The 5,925-nt window shown below is 39.9% G+C and overlaps 1 pseudogene; it reads left to right on the forward strand.

Moving 5' to 3' along the window:
* Positions 1-4,514: 4,514 nt before the first annotated feature.
* On the forward strand, positions 4,515-4,919 carry LOC135964968 (small nuclear ribonucleoprotein Sm D2 pseudogene; annotated as a pseudogene).
* Positions 4,920-5,925: the final 1,006 nt, after the last annotated feature.

The raw sequence follows: 5,925 nt of genomic DNA on the forward strand, positions 1-5,925 counted from the left end.
AATTAAGGAGCTGAAAGAGACCAAAGGATGTAATATATTCTTTTATGTAAGTGTAAAGTAGGTGACGGTGACCAGATAATAATGCTGGATCCCCGGTGTTTCCAGGAAACCTTGCTAGATAACTGCAAATGCTGAAACTGAGGCATTGATCTCAGATTTGAAGATACCACATATGTGGTAATGTCCCAGTATGACTGGGAGAACAACCTGGAATTATATTTTTATAAGTGCCATGCTGATCTGTAGTCTTAAAGAAATACATAGCATAAGCCGTGCATATACAGTTTGGCTTTAAGATTGAATTGGCCAGAGCTAGGACAAGATAAGATTTTAGGAAGATCTACAGTTGGGTCAAGTTGTGGTCAACTGGGAGGACCACAAAGGAATAACGAGGAGGCTGGTTTGAGCTCTAGGAAGGGCAACATGGACGTTGATAGAGGGTCCTAGCCCAGCAAACTATGCTGGTCTACTCTCTCAGTAGTGCCTGGTGGATGCTATATGTGAAATGAATTACAGAGCTGTTCCACTTTTCCTGCTTGAATCTTATCTTGTCTTTTATTTTTCTGTTTTCAATCCCATTTCATAGTGAATCTTTCATCTGACCCTTTTTTTTCCCAGGATCGTTTTGGCTTTTGAATTTTGGCTTCTGAAATCTTCTCTTTACTCTAGCAAATAATTTTTATTAATTAGCCCTATTTGTTATAGATCTAGACCTTCCACAAGCATTTATGTCTTTCTCATACAAGCCCAAGAAGATGAACTTAATTCTGTAATGGACTTGGGAAAGATAATAGTTGTTAATAATTGTGCTTTTGAACAATTTTATTATCTCTAGTCCATGCCTATCCTGGCTTATCCTAAGTATATTAGACAGAGCAGCATTTTCAAGAGTATGGTGCATGGAACACTAGTCCCTGGAGATGTTCTGTTAAAAGGGTGTGGCCATACATGTTTGGGAAGCGGCACGTGTTATATCCTGTTCTTTGAGGCATATATCATGAATATTATCCTACTAAAAGTGTTGAGAAGTCTTATAGTAAATGAAACTTCAAAACCGGAAGTGTTTCTCAAACTTCTTGATGTAACACCTGTAAAAATTCTGCAGAAAAGTGTTTCAACGAACAAATTTGGGGGAATGCAGTCACAGAGCATAGCTTATGTCAGGCTTTCTCTTTAAGTTGTTAGGCCCAGTGAGATAGACTGATAGTCATAAAGTCTAGCTGGAAATAAAGTGTGCTTTACAAACAAACATTCTCTCTTGATATTGCCCTCCCACAACTCAAAAAATCCCTCTTGCATCTATATCAAAGATTTCTTAAAGTTTTATTTATGATTACCTCATTTTGAGAAAATAAACGAAAGCAGTTACTAATGTACAGTAATTTTCCTCCAAAACATTATTCAGAGATAATTTTGTCTTGGGAAAGGAGAATTAAAACATGTATTGAATATATTTTAATCAGAAATGCACATTAAAATAGAACAACTTTGTCCTGGTTAGCACGGCCTGGTCATAAAAATGTTGATTCTTAGAATTAGTAAATTTCTCATGAAGAAAGATACAGCTGTTTAGCCAGTGATCTATTCATTGGTCATTAAAAGGCAATGAAAAGTAAGCATCTGTTTCCTATCTTGTAATCTCAGGGAAGACAGATTCTTGGAAGCTCCAATGGGCACATTATGTGGAGGACAAGGAGAGAACTATAAAATGTCTAAGCCATATACACAAATCTGGGCCTGTTGGTTGTTATGGAGCAAAGTTTAAGCCTATAAGCTATAATCTTTTAAGTGTATAAACCATAGATATTCAAACAAACTCAATAGGCAAAATAAAAGAAGGCAGAAGTGGAACACAGGAGAAGCATAATTTTATAGTGCTGGTGATTTTGCTGCCCACTGCAGTCAGTGAGTGTATGCCCTGGAGAAAGAATGAATGGTAGATGTGAACCTGGTTTTCCCTGATTCCCTGAGTGCATCTTATAGCATGAGCATGCCACTGTGTGAAGGTGATTCAAGTTCAGAGTTTTGTATACCTCATACAGTGTGGCCTCTAAACATCAACCAGCCATTTCAACTGGACCTTGACTGCAGAATCAGTGATTTGTTCTCTTAGACTTATTAAGATATGGTATATGAACAAGGTTGTGCCTTTACAAGGGATTTTTAAGGATAATTTGGCTATAAGCAATTTTTACCCTGTGCACAGGCTTCAGAGCTAACCTACAGGAACTGAGTCACCGCTGAACTCAGGCATTTTGTTTTCTTAATGCATCTAGCTGCCACCCTATTCCTCTGACTCCACTTTTCAGGCAGGCACCTTGGTGGGAAGCTGAGTCAAGTTAAAACTTGACTCAAAGTCATAATAGCTGCATTTATCAGCAGCAGCCACATCTATCCTAAGGAAGAGCATGTCCTGGCTACACAGGTACCCTTTCCTGGATCTGGGATGGTATTATGGTGAGCATGGGAAGTTGGTACCACTTTTTTGTGTCTATTACACACAATAAATAATAATTTTATTATTTATAAATTGCTTGATTCAGCCACATGGCTTGGATTGGGAGACCTTGTGGTGAACTGTTTCCACCAACATAATTGTTGTAGTTAACTTAAGTGCCATTATATAAGAACTGGCAGTATAAGCTCATTCATTTTTGTGCAGAGCTCTATGGAAACCGAAATGAAATTTTAAATCTATTAATAAAAACAAACAACAAGTGATAACATATTTGACTAACATGTCAAACTGATTCATAGCTATATACTTACTGTAATTCACCCTGGTGGTATCTGCTTCTAATAGTAAAACAGATAGCAGCAACTCTGAAATCAGTGGTTTTATGTGTGTACAGCCACTGGCTGTGGGCACAAATTATTGTATCATTGTGTATAGTATGCAGTCATTTGTTTTGATTAAGTACTTTAAAATGTCAAGTTTCTCTGCACAGATGCACATGGAGCTACGGTTATTTCTAGGACAAGGATCTAATATTTGGGGAAACATTACACTTTTTTGTTTTTATCACATGCATCTACCCCTAGTTAAAATAATTGACAATAAAAGAATTACAAGTAAGGCCACCCTTTCTTTGGTGCTAAGCCACTAGAAGGGAATGGGGAAGGTCCAGGAGCTAGAAGGTCAGAAAGAAGATTCCTAGAGAAACAGACCCAACCTACCATGGCTGTTGGAGCCTCAGAGAAGCCCACCTGGGCCAGAGGCTCAAGATGCCAAGAAGCTTACAGACAATAGGTAACATAAATCCATTCCTGAACCCCACCAAGTAGATGATCTGAGGGATGCCAAGAAGGAAGCTCTTCTCCTAGCTTTTGTCTTTGTATTGGAAACAGAAAGTAGTGAAAGGCATGTTTAGGTCTATGACTCTAACTGTCATTAAGGACTTGGACTTCATTATTCCTCTTATCCTCCCTTTCCTTTCCTTGCACGTTTTGTGATGGAGTTACTTGGCAGTGCAATGGACTTTGTGTAGTATGGGAGGGGATGGAAAGTGGAGTAGCAAGAGGCACAGATGCTCCTTGAACTGAGGGAGCTGAAGGACTCCTTGGATGGACAGTAGTTCTCTCTGCAAGTCTGCTTTTATTCAGTGCTGCTGGAAGAGTAGAGTCTTGTTCCCTTTTCACCTTGATAGATTTTTCTTTCTGCTGTCTCTGCATGTCTCTCTTCACTGAAGGTCTATGATATTAGCTCTATTATTTCTTCAGACACATTTTCCCCCCCAAGACTTCAGGTAGAAATTCAGGCAGCTGCAATCCTATCTCTGTCCTTTCTGATGATTGATTGAACTTGTCTTCACATTCCACCCTTGGTTTCTACCTATTTTTGTCAGACTTATTCTACTTATTCTCTTACCTTCAAACAGGTATTGAGGGCTTTGTGACCATGCCAAGGAGAAGAGGATGAAAGATGTGCCTACATATGCTGTGGTCTAAATTGTGTCCCTCCCAACCCTGCCCCAATTCATGTTGACCCCCTAACTCCCAGTGTGACGATATTTTGGATATAGGGCTTTTAAGAGATAACTATGGTTAAATGAAGCCAAGGGCGTTTCGGGGAGGCATTGTTCTAATCAGATAGGATTGGTGGCCTTACAAAAAGAGGAAAAGAGAGATCTCTCTCCACATGCACTCACTGAGGAAAAGCCATGTGAGCCCTCAGGAAGAAAGTTCTGTCTGCAAGCCAGGGAGAGGACCTTCAGCAGAAACTGACCATGCTGGCACCCTGATCTCAGACTTCTATCTTCCAGAACTTAAGAGCAAATAAATTTTTGTTATTTAAGTCACCCTATCTGTGGTATTTGTTTCAGAAGCCTGAGCTGAATAAAACAACATAAAACTTGCATTCATGAAAATTGTGGACTCCATTCCAAGTCACTGATTTTTCACCTACATAGATCAGTAGTGGGTCATGATTACCCTGGGCGGCTGCATCTTCAAATCCAAAACATTTGAAAAGAGAGGCATCAGTTTTCATTATGAAAATAGATAGTATTCAGGCAGCAGCAACGTGGAGGAAACGAGAGTGAACCCAGAGCGTAGTGACCATCATGAGCCTCCTCAACAAGCCCAAGAGTGAGATGAACCCAGAGGAGCTGCAGAAGCGAGAGGAGGAGGAATTTAACACGGGTCCACTCTCTGTGCCCACACAGTCAGTCAAGAACAACACCCAAGTGCTCATCAACTGTGGCAACAATAAGAAACTCCTGGGCCACGTGAAGGCCTTCGACAGGCACCGCAACATGGTGCTGGAGAACGTGAAGGAGATGTGGACTGAGGTACCCAAGAGCGGCAAAGGCAAGAAGAAGTCCAAGCCAGTCAACAAAGACTGCTACATCTCCAAGATGTTCCTGCACAGGGACTCGGTTATCGTGGTCCTGCGGAATCTGCCCATTGCCTGCGAGTAGGGGCCACCTATCTGTCGACAGAACTCATTCCCCTGGCCTGCGAAAACCGCTGCCATTGGTGTTGAGAATAATAGAGCTCTGTGTTTTTTTCTATTGGGGTGGGGGGAAGAAAAGAAAATAGATAGTATTTTGAGTAGAAATGTGGCTCTAGAGACAGGCTATTTCTTTACAACAATTTTAATTCTAGTTCTGACTCCACTTTATACAAACGATGTGACCTTAGTAAGTTACTTATTCTGTTTAATTCTCAGATAATTCTTCTGTGAAATGAGAATAATAGAGTATCTAATACATAGAGTAGTGGCGAGCATTAAATAAATTAATTCACAAATCATTGAACACAGTACTTGACACATAATAAGCACACATTAATATTTATTTTCATTTATAGGAGTAGCTAAACAAATATGTTGATGCCTACTCTACAGGGTTGATTTTTAGTTTGGTAGATCACTTGCTTGTGCAGTCTTCATTAATCTGTGTTGAAGAAAAATTGCACTGGATGCCTGATAAAAATGGAAAGACAGATTTTATTTGGGTTACTGCAGTAAAAGAGAGATTTTAGTACAGAACTGAGCTCAACTTCACTGAAATAAAAGGTGGGCACATTTTTAAGCCCAAACATGAACTAGCAGAAAAGCACTGGAGAACATTAGGTGATAAGTTGGTGAATGTAATTTGGCCATCTGTCTTTGCTAATTGGCACTTATTGAAGTTAGGCTCTGTGATGGTACTCAAACATTTTTCTGGGTGTTTCTGTGAGGCTGTTTTTGGATAAGATTAACATTTAAATCAGCAGACTGAGTAGAGCAGATTGTCCTCCATGTGGGTGGGCCTCATCCAATCAGTTGAAAGCCTGACTAGAACAAAAGGCTGACTTTCCTCAAAGAAGGAAAGAATTCTCCTGCCTAGTCATCTTTAAATTGGATCATTGCCTCTTCTCTGATGGTCTTCCAACTGGGACATTGACTCTTCCTGCTTTTAAAGCAGCGTCTAGCCTTCAGAT

This window comes from Macaca fascicularis, chromosome 9, assembly GCF_037993035.2.
Source record: "Macaca fascicularis isolate 582-1 chromosome 9, T2T-MFA8v1.1".
Lineage (NCBI taxonomy): Eukaryota > Metazoa > Chordata > Mammalia > Primates > Cercopithecidae > Macaca > Macaca fascicularis.